The sequence below is a fragment of the Paroedura picta genome, chromosome 3 (genome assembly GCF_049243985.1).
Source record: "Paroedura picta isolate Pp20150507F chromosome 3, Ppicta_v3.0, whole genome shotgun sequence".
NCBI classification, from domain to species: domain Eukaryota; kingdom Metazoa; phylum Chordata; class Lepidosauria; order Squamata; family Gekkonidae; genus Paroedura; species Paroedura picta.
This window is the reverse complement of record NC_135371.1, coordinates 71,635,109-71,653,045: the sequence shown is the minus strand read 5'-3', so window position 1 is coordinate 71,653,045 and position 17,937 is coordinate 71,635,109. Positions and strand designations below refer to the sequence as shown.

Below are 17,937 nucleotides of genomic sequence, written 5' to 3'. Positions count from 1 at the left end.
GACATCAACCGAATTCCCCCGATCCAGCAAACCTGTTACTTGGTCAAAAAAGGAAACCAGGTTGGTCTGGCAGGACCTGTTGGAGACAAATCCATGCTGACTTCCTTGGATCACCAAATTGTACTCCAGATGTTTGCAGATCGCTCCCTTTAATATCTGCTCCATTATCTTCCCCACAACAGAGGTCAGACTCACTGGTCTGTAGTTTCCCGGGTCATCCTTCCTCCCTTTTTTGAAGATCGGAATAACGTTTGCTCTTTTCCAGTCCTCCGGGACATCTCCAGTCCTTAAAGAGGTAACGAAGATGATGGACAAGGGCTGTGCAAGTTCTCTGGAAAGTTCTTTGAGTACTCTCGGGTGCATTTCATCCGGACCAGGGGATTTGAACTCATCCAGTGCAGCTAAATGCCTCTCAACAACCTCTCTATCCATGTTAACCTGCCACCCAGACACTATCCTTTGGCTACGGCCATCTCTAGATGTGCCTGAACACTTTGACCTGTGGGAAAAAACAGATGTAAAATAGGCACTAAGCCTTTCTGCTTTCTCTGCATCTTTCGTTAGAGTTTGTCCATCCGCACCCAACAGTGCGCGTATTGCCTCCTTTACTTTACGTTTGCTCCTCACATAACTGAAAAATCTTTTCTTGTTACAATGGACTTCCCTGGTCAATCTTAGCTCACTCTCAGCTTTGGCCTTTCTGATGATTGATCTACAGCGCCTAGTAACCTGTAGGTACTCTTCTTTAGAGCTCTGTCCTTCCCTCCATTTCCTGAACATTTTCCTTTTCTTTCTTAGTTCCTCTTGAAGTTCTCTGTTCATCCAAATAGGCTTCTTAGAGCTCCTGCAGTGTTTTCGTCTTTCTGGGATAGTCATTGATTGAGCATGCAATAGCTCTTGTTTGAGTAGCGCCCACCCTTCACATGCTCCCTTCCCTTCCAGCATTCTCGTCCATGGTATGACACTCATCATGACTCTGAGTTTATTAAAGTTTGCCCTATGAAAATCCAACATCCGCGTCTGGCTACAAGCTTCCTTGGCTCCCCATCTCAAAAGGAATTCTATGAGGACATGGTCACTTCCCCCTAGGGTCCCCACCTAATTCTCCTCATCCACCAACTCTTGCCTGTTGGTCAGTATTAAGTCCAGTATGGCTGAACCTCTTTTGGGTTCATCTACCATTTGATAAATGAAATTGTCAGCCAGGCAGGTCAGAAAGTTGCATGACTGAGGATGCTTCGCAGAGTTTGTTTCCCAGCACACATCTGGGAAATTGAAGTCACCCATGATGACAAGGTCCTGCCGCTTGGATATTTTCTCAAGCTGCTCACAAAGTGCAGCATCCACATCCTCTCGTTGGTCAGGCGGTCAGTAGCAGACACCAATCACCACACTGTTTGTTTTCCCCTCGCTTATTTTCACCCAGATGCTTTCCACTGTAGATATCCTCTCCTTCACTAGAATTTCCTGACAGGTAAGCCCTTTCCTCACATACAGTGCCACTCCTCCACCTCTTCGATCTATTCTGTTTTTTTATTCTGTTTTTTCTGAATGATTGCTTGTGCCTGGGGATAGTGGTAAGGGAAAAGACAAAGACCAAATCTTGGATTAGATTTGGTGTTGAAAGAGAGTGGCCAGTTCCCTTTACGAGACAATGTGCTTGGCTGGCTGGAGGGGAGTCTTGGGTGGGGTGCCTTTGTCTCTCTGTAGTTGTCAGGTGTGCTGACAAACTCCTCTTTTGTTTGCAAGCACGTAGGTTGGGGGAAGCCTAACTCCAAGTCCTGCTTCAGAGCCAGAAGTGTGTTTTAGTTGCTCTCCCATCATGCTTTGCAAGGCTTGACCTGGCTTTTCTCTCTCTGGTGCCAGGGTCTGCGCAGGAGTGTCAGGAAGGGTTGGCACGGGTGTGCCAGCCTTTGATGGAAGGGTGACAGCCCACATAACAGGAAGGGGCCTCAAGGTGATCCAGAGGCCAGCTGCTCCGATGGAGGGACCGGCCGTTTTGGAAGACCCAGGAGAGGGCACCTCGTCAGGGAGGACTGTTCAGCCTCCTCCCCAGAAACAGCCACGTGGGGCAGACCTCATGACACTGGATTTGCTGGCGATCATCCCTGGCGAGGACACCAACGTTCTGGAGCAGACGCCCCTTGCCTCAGGTAAGCACTTGAAGCATTGCAGAAATGTGTGTTCTTTGTGACCTGACATTTAGGAATCGTTTTCACGTGTATTCATTGCAACGCTTAATATGCTAGGCCGTATCTAGACTGCTTTGTTTGTTATGCTAGTTTTGATTTTAAAAGCTACTGTTGAAATAACCCTCCGGAAGATGTACAGCATGCCTCACCTATAGGCCTGCTGCACTTCTTCTGGGTACTACTTTGAGAGCATGCTGTGTTCTGTGGGCTGTGTGTTTGCTCCTTTTTCACTATTGTCTGCTGTTGTCCACAGAAACTCAGCTACCAGCAACAGAGCCCTTTCCCTGTGAGTCCACAGCTGTTGGTGACTTGGATAGCGATTCAGGGGCATCTACAAATCTTGGTTAGTATTTCTGTGAACAATGGGGGGGAGGAGGGAATAAACTGCTGTATAAGTCTGTATAAACTGCTTTCTGCCTTGCTGTTTGTGCAGGAGGCTGTTTCTTTGCGAGGACAAAGAAGAAGATACCTCTATGTTGCTGGTGGTGAGTGTGGAAGCTAACTGTACTTCCCTTTGTTCCTAAAACCATTTCTCTTTATGTTTTTACAGATTTCATCCCGGGCACACAGAAGGAGGAGCGCAGGGTGCATGGACCTCCTACCCATCGCAGGCTCAGAGAGATTCGAGAGGGTAAGCATGCGGGACTGAGAACTGTTCTTTTCTAGCCAGAACAGCAGGACAATGAGTTATACAAACCTGTAACCATGTGCTCACTAGGCCTTTTTAGGAGTATTATTTTCACAAATAGGACAAAACCTGTAACCATGTGCTCACTAGGCCTTGTTGGGAGTATTATTGTCACAAATAGCACAAAACCTGTAACCATGTGCTCACTAGGCCTTGTTGGGAGTATCATTGGCACTAATAGTTCAAATTCTGTTTTTTTCCCACAGAGGTTCTTTCAGAAGAGGAGGAAGCCCCCCTGGGTCCTGCCAGCCCCTCCCCGTGATGTCCCTAGAGGAGCACTTCCAGCGGAAGAGAGGCTGCAGAGGGAGCGCACGAGGCAGAGGCGTGTCTCCCTTCTGACAAACGTTGGCCAGCGTCTCCTGGAGCAATGCGAGCAGGACATGCATCGTTCTGCTGCTTTCGAACAGTCCATGTTGGATCTCGAGCTCCAGGAGAGTAGGCAAATGAGGGAGGTCTTCCGGGAGACCAACGACACCCTATGTGCAAGCATAGAAGAAATGCCCCTTATCAGGGGTTTATTTTTTAATTATTTATTATTATATAAAGTGTTTACAGAAAGATAAAAAAGAAAAAAGAGACCAGCTAGTAAAGTAATTATTAATACATATTATAGTATAGTCTGATATTATCTCAAGAAATAGGTAGTCAGTTCCCATTGCATGTTAACCGTAACCTAAAAGTTACAGCTGTCTTTCTTAAGAAAGTCCAGGTAGTTACTCCACTGTTCATCATATTCTTCTGGTGGTTTCTTGTTAACCATGTTAGTGAGTCTTGCTATTTTTGCTAAGTCCGCTAATTTGTCTAGCCATGTAGAAATAGTTGGGGCTTCAGTCACCTTCCAGTGCCTCGCCCACACCAACCGTGCTGCCGTAGTTGCATGGAAGAAGAGGATTCTAGAAGAACTTGTAAAGCACTTGGATAAAAACTTAGCAAGAGATTCAGGCTTCATTGGATACCGCATTTTAAATATTTCCTGTAACACTATTTGTATTTTGGCCCAATACTTTTTTCCTTTCTCACAATTGGGTGCGGATGGACAAACTCTAATGGAAGATGCAGAGAAAGCAGAAAGGCTTAGCACCTATTTTACATCTGTTTTTTCCTACTGGTCAAAGGGTTTAGGCACATCTAGAGATGGCAGTAGCCAAAGGATAGTGTCTGGGTGGCAGGTTAATATGGATAGAGAGGTTGTCGAGAAGCATTTAGCTGCACTGGATGAGTTCAAATCCCCTGGGCTGGATGAAATGCACCCGAGAGTGCTCAAAGAACTTTCCAGAGAACTTGCACAGCCCTTGTCCATCCTTCAAAAAAGGGAGGAAGGATGACCCGGGAAACTACAGATCAGTGAGTCTGACCTCTGTTGTGGGGAAGATAATGGAGCAGATATTAAAGGGAGGGTTCTGCAAACATCTGGAGGACAATTTGGTGATCCAAGGAAGTCAGTCAGCATGACTTTGTCTCCAACAGGTCCTGCCAGACCAACCTAGTTTCCTTTTTTGACCAAGTAACAGGTTTGCTAGATCGTGGAAATTCGGTTGATGTCATTTACTTGGATTTTAGTATAGATTTTGACATGGTTCCCCATGATGTTCTGATGGGTAAGTTGAAGGACTGCAATCTGGATTTTCAGATAGTTAAATGGATAGGGAATTGGTTAGAGAACCGCACTCAAAGAGTTGTTGTCAGTGGTGTTTCATCAGATTGGAGAGAGGTGAGTAGCGGGGTACCTCAGGGCTCGGTGCTTGGCCCGGTACTTTTTAACGTATTTATTAATGATCTAGATGAGGAGGTGCAGGGACTACTCATCAAGTTTGACACCAAATTTGGAGGACTGGCAAATACTCCGGAAGATAGAGAAAGAGTTCAACGAGATCTGATCACAATGGAAACATGGGCAAATGAGAACAAGATGCAATTTAATAAAGATAAGTGTAAAGTTCTGCATCTGGGTCAGAAAAATGAAAAGCATGCCTACTGGATGGGGGATATGCTTCTAGGTAACACTGTGTGTGAACGAGACCTTGGGGTACTTGTGGATTGTAAACTAAACATGAGCAGGCAGTATGCTGCAGTGGTAAAAAAGGCAAATGCCATTTTGGGCTGTATCAACAGCGGCATCACATCAAAATCACAAGATGTCATAGTCCCATTGTAATTTTTAATTGGGGTTTTTATGGGGATTTTATTGTGTTTTAACTATTTATGTTGTAAACCGCCCTGAGACCTATTGGGAGAAGGGCGGTCTAAAAATTAAATAATAATAATGTGTGCAATTCTGGAGGCCTCACTTCAAGAAGGACGTAGATAAAATTGAAAGGGTACAGAGGAGAGCGACGAAGATGATCTGGGGCCAAGGGACCAAGCCCTATGAAGATAGGTTGAGGGACTTGGGAATGTTCAGCCTGGAGAAAAGGAGGTTGAGAGGGGACATGATAGCCCTCTTTAAGTATTTGAAAGGTTGTCACTTGGAGGAGGGCAGGATGCTGTTTCTGCTGGCTGCAGAGGAGAGGACACGCAGTAATGGGTTTAAACTTCAAGTACAACGATATAGGCTAGATATCAGGAAAAAGTTTTTCACAGTCAGAGTAGTTCAGCAGTGGAATAGGCTGCCTAAGGAGGTGGTGAGCTCCCCCTCACTGGCAGTCTTCAAGCAAAGGTTGGATACACACTTTTCTTGGATGCTTTAGGATGCTTAGGGCTAATCCTGCGTTGAGCAGGGGGTTGGACTAGATGGCCTTTATGGCTCTTTCCAACTCTTTGATTCTATGATTCTATTCTAGACAAAGAACTCACAGTCTTTATGCTGATGGTTCCGCTCCGTTTATTAATTATTCAAGCTGGGAAGAGATAGCTGGAGAGAAGTGCAGGATTTCATGCAGCTGGTTGTTTCAGGGTTAGAAAATTGCTTTCGATAGCGGCTGCCGTTAAAGCCCCGAACACAAACAGCGATGATCCGGAGATCTTTGGGACCCTCTGGATGCCATTCCCGGCTCCTGGGGCGACCAGCGAGCGAGGTTTGCGCACCTCGCTCAACTGCCAGGTGCTTTTGCCCCTGGCCCTCTGCTTGGTTCGAGAGCCCGTTACAGGACGGGCTGACACAGAGCCATCTTCCAATCAAATCAGGGGGCGGTTCTGGTCATGGAGGCAAGAGAGGACAGGGAGAGTGCCAACCCTCCTCAAATTAATGTCACCATGACCCCCACCACCACCACCACCAACTCCACCAACCCCCTCTCAGAACGCTGGCACTCAGACTCGGAGGAGGACAATTCTGGGGAAGAGGAAAGTGAGGCCCACGGACAAGTACTCCCCCTCTTAGTTTAAATAGCTTTTGGTTTTGCATGCGTTGTCTGTTGGTTTTTGTTTAACAAATAGTTTATATTTTTGCTTATGTCTCAGTGTACCCTACTGTAGAATTAGGCAAGCCAAAAGCGGCCTTTCTAGTGAATGGGTTTAAACTGTGTTGTTTGGTTGTGGTGTGTGGTTGTGGGGTGAAAGGGGTGTGAGTTTAAAGAGTCATACTGGAGCCTTTTTTTAAAACAGTATAACAAACAGTTTATCTTTAATAAATAGAACACAAACATTAGCAAACAGGGAATGTAACAGGGAGCCCCCCACCCCAACCCAAACCACAAATCTAAAGCCCACTACTCCCCTCTGCAGCACCACCTTCTTCTTTGTCTGCCCCCCCCCCGTTTCCCCTTACATTTTCCCCCTCATTTTTCCTAATGGCAACCTTAGGCTCAGAGGGACTTTTTTTCTCCTTTCTCCTTTATCTCCCTTAGCTGGCGCCCACGCCTGGACATTGTCCCCCGAGCCCTCTTCTTCCATCTGTCCTCGTCCTGTTTCTCCTCCTCCTTCTTTTTCACTGTGTAGGGAGGAAAAACAAATAAACATTAATGCCACAGACAGTTTTTAGACTTGAGGATCATTTGTAGGGAACTTAGCCACAGTGTGCAGTGCGGCGGGGGGGGGGGGGTTAGTGGGTGTGCTGAACCTATGTGCATCCTCCTCCTTCTGGCGCAGTTCAGCCATGAGCTGCCTCTGATTGTCCAGCTCCCCTCTTAGGTCTGCCACCGCTGCCTGCCCTGCAAATGGATGGAAAACACATGATAAGCCATATGCCTGCATTAGGAACACATATTAGCACCACAACCCACACCACAGCACTGGTTCACAACTCACACTCAGGCCTCTGTCTCTCCAGGAGACCCTCAACTGATGCCAGCCTAGCCTCCATTTGTGCCATCCTGACCCTCATTGTCTCTGCTTTAAAATAAAAATAAAAGTATCACAGAGGTCTTAATTCTGGCTTTATGTGGTGTACACACACAGGGGTCTCCCTTAAAGAATTACAGTTCTCACCTGTTGCTCTGCTAGAGGTGGAAGGACCCTCCTCCTCCTCCTCCTCCTCCTCCTCTTTCCCCCTTCCTGCTGGCTGGCTGTAGGCTGCGACAGTTTCATGGGGGACTGTGTGGCTGTGTTGAGGAAAGGAGGTCTCATAAATTTAAGCACGCAAACCCAACCTTGCACAAACTTGAAGACAACACTGCTATCAGAGCCTTTAGGTTGCAGGCAGCAGCCCTTCAAACAGTGCAATAACAATGAAACATGTTTTTAGTCTGTTATGTTATGGTATTACATTACTGGCTGGTAATCTCTGCTGGAAATAACAGCATCTAACTGCTGTCCCAAAGTAGATAGAAGCATTTGGAGGAAGAGGCTTATCATACCCACCACAGTCAAGTCATGCTTAAGGGTAAAAGTATAAGCAGAAGGAAGACAGAACCTGCACATATGTCTCCGCATTTCGAGGGGGGACTTCCCAGCCTTCTCCCAGATCCTCATCATGCTGTCATGGAAGTCTGTCCTTCTACTTGGCAATGCGTGCTGGCCATAAGGCGGCCAATACTTTTAGATTGGAGCACCAGCTCCAAAAGTGCCTCAGCCTCGGCTCGCTGCCAGAACAACCCCTTTCATGGCTTCAACATCTTTGGAATGACAGTTAGGCAATGAATATGCGTTGCTCCCAGCAGCCTCCAAAAGTTTAAATGTATCAGTGCTGTCCACCAATGGAATTATTCCCTGGAACATCAAATAAAATCAGTCCTCCAGTGGAATAGGTGTCGCCAAGACTTCCTGGCTACCCGCCTCCCCAACCCTTGCCTGTAAAGTGCTTCCATATTGTGTTTGTCAATTTCACTGGGGAGTTACTACAGTGAGGTCTGTTAAAGTGCTTTCAGACCAGAGAATCACCAGTTGTTAGACGGCTACCTAGTCAAACAACACAAAGATAGTGGCTGAAGACAAGGTTGAACAAAGAACGTTAAACTTTATTTAACAGAGCACACATAAGCAGAAAATCACAATCAAAACCGTCTCCTATTTCTGTAAAGGTAACTGGCTATAGCGTCCCGAACCTTGCACCCCTCCGCATAGATCCTTTTTTTTCTGGCTTGAGGGATGGCTGCTGCATCCTCAAGGAATACAGGTTCTGGTTCAGCCATAGGGAAAGGGATGTGATGTCCCTTGTCCTCACAGATGTTGTACAAGATGACACATGGTGTCACATTGTATATATGCACATGTAGTCTTGACATCAAGCAATGGAACCAAGCCTTGGTTGACAATTTCATTTATCAAATGGTAGATGAACCCAAAAGAAGTTCAGCCATACTGGACTTAATACTGACCAACAGGCAAGAGTTGGTGGATGAGGTGAATTAGGTGGGGACCCTAGGGGGAAGTGACCATGTCCTCATAGAATTCCTTTTGAGATGGGGAGCCAAGGAAGCTTGTAGCCAGACGCGGATGTTGGATTTTCGTAGGGCAAACTTTAATAAACTCAGAGACATGATGAGTGTCATACCATGGACGAGAATGCTGGAAGGGAAGGGATCATGTGAAGTGTGGGCGCTACTCAAAGAGGAACTATTGCATGCTCAATCAATGACTATCCCAGAAAGACGAAAACACTGCAGGAGCTCTAAGAGGCCTATTTGGATGAACAGAGAACTTCAAGAGGAACTACAGAAAAGGAAAATGTTCAGGAAATGGAGGGAATGACAGAGCTCTAAGGAGGGAATGACAGAGCTCTAAACTTACAGGTTACTAGGCACTGTAGATCAATCACCAGAAAGGCCAAAGCTGAGAGTGAGCTAAGATTGGCCAGGGAAGTCCACTATAACAAGAAAAGATTTTTCAGTTATGTGAGGAGCAAACATAAAGGAGGCAATAGGCCGACTGTTGGGTGCGGATGGACAAACTCTAACGGAAGATGCAGAGAAAGCAGAAAGGCTTAGCGCCTATTTTGCATCTGTTTTTCCCCACAGGTCAAAGGGTTTAGGCACATCTAGAGATGGCAGTAGCCAAGAGATAGTAACTGGGTGGCAGGTTGACATTGACAGAGAGGTTGTCGAGAGGCATTTAGCTGCACTGGATGAGTTTGAATCGCCTGGGCCGGATGAAATGCACCTGAGAGTGCTCAAAGAACTTTCTGGAAAACTTGCAGAACCCTTGTCCATCATCTTCGGGACCTCTTTAAGGACTGGAGAGGTCCCAGAGGACTGGAAGAGAGCAAACGTTATCCCGATCTTCAAAAAAGGGAGGAAGGATGACCCGGGAAACTACAGACCATCAGATTCTGTGATTCTATAAAATTAAGAACCAGCTAGGGTTCTTAATTTTATGAGCCTCTTGTGGCGCAGAGTGGTAAGGCAGCCGTCTGACAGCTTTGCCCATAAGGCTGGGAGTTCAATCCCAGCAGCCGGCTCAAGGTTGACTCAGCCTTCCATCCTTCCGAGGTCGGTAAAATGAGTACCCAGCTTGCTGGGGGGTAAACGGTAACGACTGGGGAAGGCACTGGCAAACCACCCCGTATTGAGTCTGCCAAGAAAACGCTAGAGGGCGTCACCCCAAGGGTCAGACATGACTCGGTGCTTGCACAGGGGATACCTTTACCTTTACCTTTTTAGGGTTGCTAAAAGGAAGAAATGCTGTGGGTCATAGTCATCTTGGAAGCCCATAGACAAGCCATGTAAGTTCTTTTTATACAATGTTTTCATACAATGCAAACTATCTTGTCCATTCACCTAGCAGGCTGTAATGTTCCAGGCCATACAGAGGACATGGAAACAGAAGATGAAGGAAACTACATTTCTTTCTGGCATAATGGCCACAGTTTTATTATGAACATGAGCGTCAGCATACCAAGTGGACCATTTGAAGCTCTACCACTCCAGCAGGCCAACCATTCTGGGAATTGAGCGACATCCGTGGTCAAGCTCACTCCAACTACTAGGCCTGCTGGGTCCCATGGGAGGGTGGTATTGGTGGAGGCCCTATAGACGTTAGCCTCCATTAGGGCTCCCACCATCACCCACACAGCAAGGCAGCTCCTCCCCCATAGAGGAGCTGCTCAGCGTGCACCCAGCCTCTTATGGAGGCTCCCAATGCCAACCAAGCACTGAATGCAGCCAAACAAGCAACAGCACATCTCCTGATTAGCCAAATGGAGGTAGGGAGGGAGGGAGGGTTGTAAACAGTTGAGGTGCTGGGAGCTGCAGGACAAAGGGAGGTCTCCAGCAGGGGTTCCAGCTAAATAGGATCCAGGCTCCGCCCCTTCCCCATGCCTTCCTTGCGGCAAGGTGAGGCTGGCCCTTTCAGTGTGCATAGCGGGTGGGGAAGGGGAGGGGGGATATGAGCCCAGTGGCAGCCTCTCCAGCCGCATTGCTAATAGCGGTCTGCTGGCGAGCCAGCAGCCACATTTATCAAAGGCTGAAACACTGACAAGTTCAAGGTTTGAATCCACACTTGACAGTATACACATCTCTATCTTATTCATAGTATTCAATCATGAAATTTGAAAAAAGGATGCTACTATCCAAGAATGTTAAGGTTCATAAAGTACTAGAGATAATTTGCTCTGTTTCCAACCTGAGGTTTTCAAACAGTAGAAATGCTCCAAAGAAAAAAAAAATCCTTTCAAGAGGGAATTGTAAGCAAACAGGGGTAATACAATGCGCTTTAGAAAAAGCAGTATTTTTCTGCCCCTTATTCTCCTGAAATCTTAAGCCAATTTTGGCAGGTTTTGTAGTATTAAGTGGTCAGTATCTCATAGTGGTCACGCATGGCTTTATTGGAATCCAGACACCAGCAATTGAAGCGTCAAAATTAGCCCTTTGGCACTGAAGGATAAGAGGGATCCCATTGCCAGCAGTGGTGAATGCATCAAGAATGTCAAGCTCTCACCCTCCAGGGGTTAATGGCAATCTGTTGCTGATTTCCCTGGACAATCAGAGTAGCAAACAGTGGTCTTTTTAATGAGCCCCTGCTGGCATGCAAGGCTGCAAAGATCTGGACAAACCAGGGAAACATAAAATGAAAATAACCAAGGCTGTTTATTTTCCTAACTCATCAATTGCAAACAAAATTTTCATTTAATAAGCCATGAAATGATTCACAGAGTTTCTGTGTATTATTGTAAGCACAGCTGGGTAATATAAAAAATGTCTTTCCTTTAATTTGTTACTTAGGCCAGGATTGGGTTTTCATCCAAACAAAGCTGTATTTGTCTTCAATGTATTTATCATTTTACTACTTCTGCATGCTTTTCTACAATCAGCTCCAATGACTACTCCACCTGGAATAACAGTGAACAATGGATTTTCTGAGATCAAGTGAAAAAGGGGACTTGATAGGCAGGGATAATAACAATCTCAAATAAAGTTCTTCTGGAGTTGATTGTGCCTATCCCATTTACTTTGTGCAAGGTAGATAAATCTGTTGATCATTTGACCCTGTTCATTTAATACTGGAATAAGAAATGTAGTGATTATGTTTTAACTGTCTCCTCTCCCCCTGGTTGATAAAGATTAATTTTATTATCCCCCCCCCCGTGTCCCACTCAGTGTTTTGATATGGGATTTCCAATAGAGACATAGTGGATACCTTCTCTTCAGCCAGCCAGTCTCTAGCTTTTCTCTCTTATTCCATCATCAGCCACCAATTCTGCAGAATAGCAGAACAGAGAGAGAGAGAGAGAGAGAGAGAGAGAGAGAGAGAGAGAAAGAGAGAAAGAAAGTGCAAAACCCATTCCGCTAGTCTGCCTGGCTGTAAGGATGGCTTGGGAGGAGTTCCCTTCAAACCTTGGTGAGTCCTACTGATTGCAGAGAGCAAATAAACACACTGAGGCCAAATGGTTGAAAAAGGAAAAGGATCCATTAAAAAAAATTCCAGAGATACATCAAATCAGAGAATCAGTACAGATATACTGTGTGACAGAAAGCAAAGGGAGGCCTTGTCTATCCCCATCTCCCCCTAAAGCTGGGTGATGGATGAGTTTCAGGATAGTTCTAATTCTCCTTGAAGGTCCTTTGTGCACTTGCAGAGTCTCTCTGGATGGAAATTAGGATCTGCGAGAATGAAGCTCCATTTCCATTTATAACCATTGAGGCATCTTTTTTTTTTTTATGGTTTGCCATCCTCTTTTAACATACATATTCAGTTCCCATCACATATTAATCCTAATCTAGAAGTTTTTACCATTTTTCTTAGCAAAATGATTGTTAATACATATGAGAATATGATCTATTATAAGAATATATTCTATTATTATCTTAAGTGATATACGGTCAGTCCCTTCATAAATTGGCCCTGACCTAAGAGTTACTGCTGCTGTCTTGTTAATACATATGAAGTATAGTTTGTCATCTTCTTTTAGCATACATATTGGCATACATATTCAGTTCCCATCACATATTGATCCTGATCTAGAAGTTATTACCATCTTTCTTGGCAGAGTAATTGTTGATACATATAAGAGTATAATCTATTATAAGAATATATTCTATTATTGTCTTAGATGATATAAAGTCAGTTCCCTTCATATATTGGTCCTGTCCTAAGAGTTACTGCCGCTGTCTTCCCCACAGGAAACCAGGAGAATGCTCCACTGTTCAACACATCCTTCAGGTGGTCGCAGAAAATGAAATTGTGTTTTTTTCCATAGTAGAGTATTTCTGATTGTCCTTCTGTCAGGGCCAAAGAAGTCTCTTGCTTGATTCTTGCTTGCAGTCGCCTTTAAGTAGGCTCTGTATACTTTATCAATCTGGATCTCTTCCTCTGGTCGCACAGAGATATCTCCTGATAGCTTTTTGCGTGCTGTCACCTTTGAATAGACTCTTTTTATTTTGCTGATCCAAATAACTTCCTGCTCTAAATAGACTTCCAGGTTTTCGGTGCTTTCCTTCCTTAAATCTGTTTTCCCAAGTTCTTCCAAGGTGCTTTGGATTTTTACGTCCCTAGCTCTCTCCCCCTCCTGTTGATTAACTTCCAGACATTGAATTCTCGTTTGTATTGTTGACTGAGCTATGCCCTCATCAACTGCTCTCTCCAGATCGTCGGCTCCGTCCAAAAGCTCCCCCTTAGTCCCTCGGATTTCCTTTTCCACCTTATTGACTGCTTTCAGTATCTTTAAGTTCCCTTCACATAACAAATGGAAAAGCTGTGCCTTAGTTAATTTTTCCATAGTTCTAGGCAGTCACAAAGTATAAACAGAAAGTCTCGTGAGGTCTCGCGGGAGCACGAGCGATCCCAAATTATCAGTTTGTCGATCTCCGTATCAAGTCAGCTTCCCCCACTGAACTCTCTCCAGCAAAGCTTTAAAGTCTCTTTTTTCTTAAGCTCTCTCTTTGTTTGGTTAGTGGGTATAATTATCTGGGAGCCTCTCACTCGACGAAAGAAGGAATTCACTTGTAAATTGGTTGAGGAGGGGGGGGAAAGAGCTTGTGGGGAAAGAAAAGGGAAAGAAAAGGAAAAGCCAGAAAGCTTTCAATCCCTACTGTTGTAGACTTCAGCTCCTGTCAGTCTAGTAAAAGATGATCAGGAAAGAATGTAGGGTCAGCTGGTCGTTTCAGGCTTAGAAAGTTATTTACGACAAGGGCGCCATCATGACCTTAAGCACGTGCCGCGGTTGATCCGGAGAGCTTCGTCTCCTCCCTCTCCACGGATCTGTAGGACCCTCAGGATGCCGTTCCCGGTTCCTGGGGCGACCAGCGAGCAGATTTGCGTATCTGCTCAGGTCAGCCAGGTGCGGTTGCTCCTGACCCTCAGCATGGCTTAAGAGCCGGACAGAAGTCCAGATGTTACGGCGCCATCTTCAGTCATTCTCAGCCTTGTCTTGAGGCATCTTTCAAGTGTCTTAGCCAGGTAATAGAAAAGATGTTTAGCTCTGACCATTTGGCCCAGTGTTGCTTTGGTTTGACCTGGCCAGGAAGAGACTAAGCAATTTGATTTTATCACAAATCCATCAGGGGAATTCTTGACAATGTATGGCTGTTTGTGTTTGTGTTGTGTTTATTCACAAGTAAATGTGAGTTAGGGCCTGTCCTCACACTGGTCTAGACTGTTTCTGCACAACCAATTAGGCTCTGATTTGTTCATGTCTGGGTTTTTTTCCCAGTTCCCCTTCTGGTGGGGTCCTAGGGCTGTACTGACTTGCCCCCTCAGTTGGCCCGTATCAAGGGAATGCCGAGAAATCCATGTTCCATTTTTTTGCTGCAGGATCCAACAGGGTCTATGTCAGGGCTGGAACATGCAGACCTGAGAAAACTCAGGCTGTCCCCAGTCATGGAGCCAGGGGAGAAGGCCACACTGTGCAGGCAAGCCTTGCCCCTTCACCCCTGTTTTAAAAAAATGTAGACAGGCTTATTGCATTATAACACTGCGGCATTTTAACAAGCAAGGACTTTTTTTGGTCCCTGGATGACTGAAAACAAGAAAAGCCAAGCCACGGTGTATAATTTTTTTTCCAAAACCAAATACAGCAAATCAATAACTATTTAATGCAAAGACACACCACCATTCTGGAAGCTGTGAGTCAGATCCTGCAAACTAAATAGAGAACACAAGAGGTAAGCTGTCAAAATTGTGTTCTCTATTTAGCTTGCTGGACCTGACTCTCAGCTTCTAGAACAGCCCTGAAGACTCTGGTTTAATTCTTGACGTGCTTCTTGAATACTCTTCTACTAGATTTAAAGCCCGTTGTAAATACAACAGGCTCTAGGTGTGCTTTTGGGACTGGGGGGAAGGCAGCAACACGGCCTTCCCCCCGGGCCCAGAAGCAACTAGAGGGGAACGCCTCCTTCCCCCCCTTACCCCCCTGGGAGAGGACTGACCTTTGGGAATTGTGGCATAGTGGTTACAGATGAGCTTTCCAGAGCCATGTCTTCAGATATGTGAAGGGAAAATCAGACTGGAGACTCTTCTTAGGGGGAGATTACATGGCAATCTATTCCTCCCAGTTCTGCATCATTTCCCTTCTTGTGTGAATTAGAACACAGACACTGAAATGTCTCCCTGCCCTAATACAGATGGGGTAGTCACAGTACAGAGGTGTCCACCCTGCTCCTTCTGTCTCAAATTTTTCACTGTTGGTAAAATGTTATGTGCCCACATGCTTCTTTCATGGTTGCTCCTTAGAAGAACTACTGGATTTTTGTACCCTGTTGTTTACTACCCAAAAGAGTCTCAAAGCAGTTTACAAACACATTTTCCCTTCGTCTCCCCACAATAGACTACCTGTGAGGGATATGGGGTTGTGAAAGGTCTGGGAGAACTGGGAATGGGCGGCAGTGACCCAGCAGGCCTCAGGTGTCTCAAAGCATTTTCCAATCCTTCCCTTCCTCTCCCCATAGCAGACTCCCCATGAGGGAGGTGGGGTAGAGAGCCTCACATGGAACCTGGCAACCCTAAGAGGAAGTATCTCTGTGTACAGCAGTCTTGACCTTAGTAAGGTTTTTTATACTGGTTTTTTATTTGCCAGGCCAAGGTTGAAAAAAGTCACTTACGTTCCCATGTCTCTCAAGCCATTTACTTGTTCAGTATCTACAGTTTCAGGCTGTAAATATTTATTATTATTATTATTATTATTATTATTATTATTATTATTATTATTATTAAGAGTTGGTTCTTATATGCTGCTTTTTTCTATCCGAAGGAGGCTCAAAGCGGCTTACAATTACCTTCCCTTCCCTTTCCCCACAACAGATACCCTGTGAGGTGGGTGAGTCTGAGAGAGCTCTGATATCACTGCTCAGTCAGAACAGTGCCGTGGCGAGCCCAAGGTCATCCAGCTGGCTGCATGTGGGGGAGTGCAGAATCAAACCCGGCATGCCAAATTAGAAGTCTGCACTCCTAACCACTACAACAAACTGGCTCTTCCTGCACTTTCCACACTCACCTCCCGAGGAACCCTGTTCCACTGAGAACTGTCAGGAACTTCTTATATATGTTTTCTTTTGCATTAAATTATTTTGAATTAATTTCATCCCATTGGTTCTGGTCCATCCCTCCGGGACAAGAGAGAACAACTCTGCTGCATCCTCTATATGGCACCCTTTTAAATACTTGAAGATGGCTATCAGATCCCCTCTTAGTTGTCTCCTCTCCACGTTAAACAGACCAAGCTCCCCAACCTTTCCTCATACGTCTTGGTCTCCAAACCCCTCACCATCTTTATTGCCCTCCTCTAGACATGCTCCAGCTTGTCAACATCCCTATTCAACTGTGATGTCCGAAACTGAACACAGTACTCCAAGTGAGGCTAAGCCAGTGCAGAGTAAAGTGGTACCATCACCTCCCATGATATGGATACAATACTCCATTTGATACAGCCCAAAATCCCATTTGCCTTTTTAACCACTGAGTCATACTGCTCACTCATGATCAATGTGTGGTCTACTCCTAGATCAGTAGTTTTCAACCTGGGGGTCAGGTCCACTTCAGGGGTTGAATGACCCTTTCACAGGGGACACAGGGGACACGGCAGGACAAGCAGCTTGGTCGGGGTGAGGCGCCATCCACACAACAGACTTGTGGGGTAGATCAAGATAGAACATTCATCTATCTGGAGCAGTGGAAAAGAGCAAGATTGGCATGGTGGGACAAGAGGCAGTAACTGAGAAACCCTGGTAAAAAGTACATTTCATATACAATCATGAACAATGGATCTTAGAATCATAGAATCATAGAATAATAGCGTTGGAAGGTACCTCATGGGTCACCTAGTCCAACCTCCTGCACTATGCAGGACACTCACATCCCAATCACTCATCTACTGTAACCTGCCACCCCTTTGCCTTCACAGAATCAGCCTTACCGTCAGGTTAAGATATAGATTTCAGGCCCTTGCAGAGGAGGTGCAAGGGTCAACAAGGGAACAGGTCCCAAAACAAAGTCTAAGACAAAGGGAAGAGGCCACGGGGACATAAGGAAATGGAGTTGAGAAGAAAAAAAAAGGAGAGTACTGATAATTGGCGACTCCCTGCTAAGAGGAATGGATCGCCATGTGGCTGGGCCCGACCCCCTAACCCGAGAGGTGTGTTGCTTGCCAGGGGCGAAAATTAAAGATGTTTCAGAACGGCTGCCCAAACTCCTCAAATCTACGGATCGCTACCCATTTGTGATGGTCCATGTGGGAACGAGTGACATGTCCCTGAATACCATCACTCCTATTAAAAAAGACTATCAAGATCTGGGGAGGAAGCTCAAGCAAATGGGGGCACAAGTGGTATTCTCTTCAATCTTGCCTGTCAAGGGAAGAGGAATGCGTCGGGAGAGGAAGATAATGGAGGTGAATCACTGGCTGCGTAGTTGGTGCCGGCAGGAGAGATTTGGTTTCTGGGACCATGGGATAGGCTTTCTTGAGGAAGGCCTACTAGCACCTGATGGACTGCACTTATCGAAACTGGGAAAGAATGTGTTTGGCAGGAACCTGGGGAGATTCATCAGGAGAGCTTTAAACTAAAGCCACTAGGGGAAGGAGACGATCAACATAGGGAGTATATGGAAGGAAAACGATCGGAGGCAGCCCAACCGGCAAGGCCAGCTCATAGAGAACCAAAAGTAAAAGGATTCAGATACTAACGCCCGAAGCATGGGCAATAAAAAGGAAGAGCTGGAACTTCTCATGCTGATGGAAAGGTATGATCTAGTAGGCATCACAGAAACTTGGTGGAATGATTCTGATGACTGGAATGTAATGGTGGATGGATATGA

The 17,937-nt window shown here is 45.7% G+C and overlaps 1 long non-coding RNA gene across 1 annotated transcript; it reads right to left on the bottom strand.

Annotated features, from left to right (window-relative positions):
- Nucleotides 1-6,633: 6,633 nt before the first annotated feature.
- On the bottom strand, nucleotides 6,634-7,135 carry LOC143831143 (uncharacterized). Its single transcript, XR_013228749.1, has 3 exons — nucleotides 7,066-7,135; nucleotides 6,878-6,968; nucleotides 6,634-6,748 (listed from the first exon to the last, which is right to left on the bottom strand). It is a non-coding gene; the product is annotated as an uncharacterized LOC143831143 (long non-coding RNA).
- Between the last annotated feature and the right edge of the window lie 10,802 nt (nucleotides 7,136-17,937).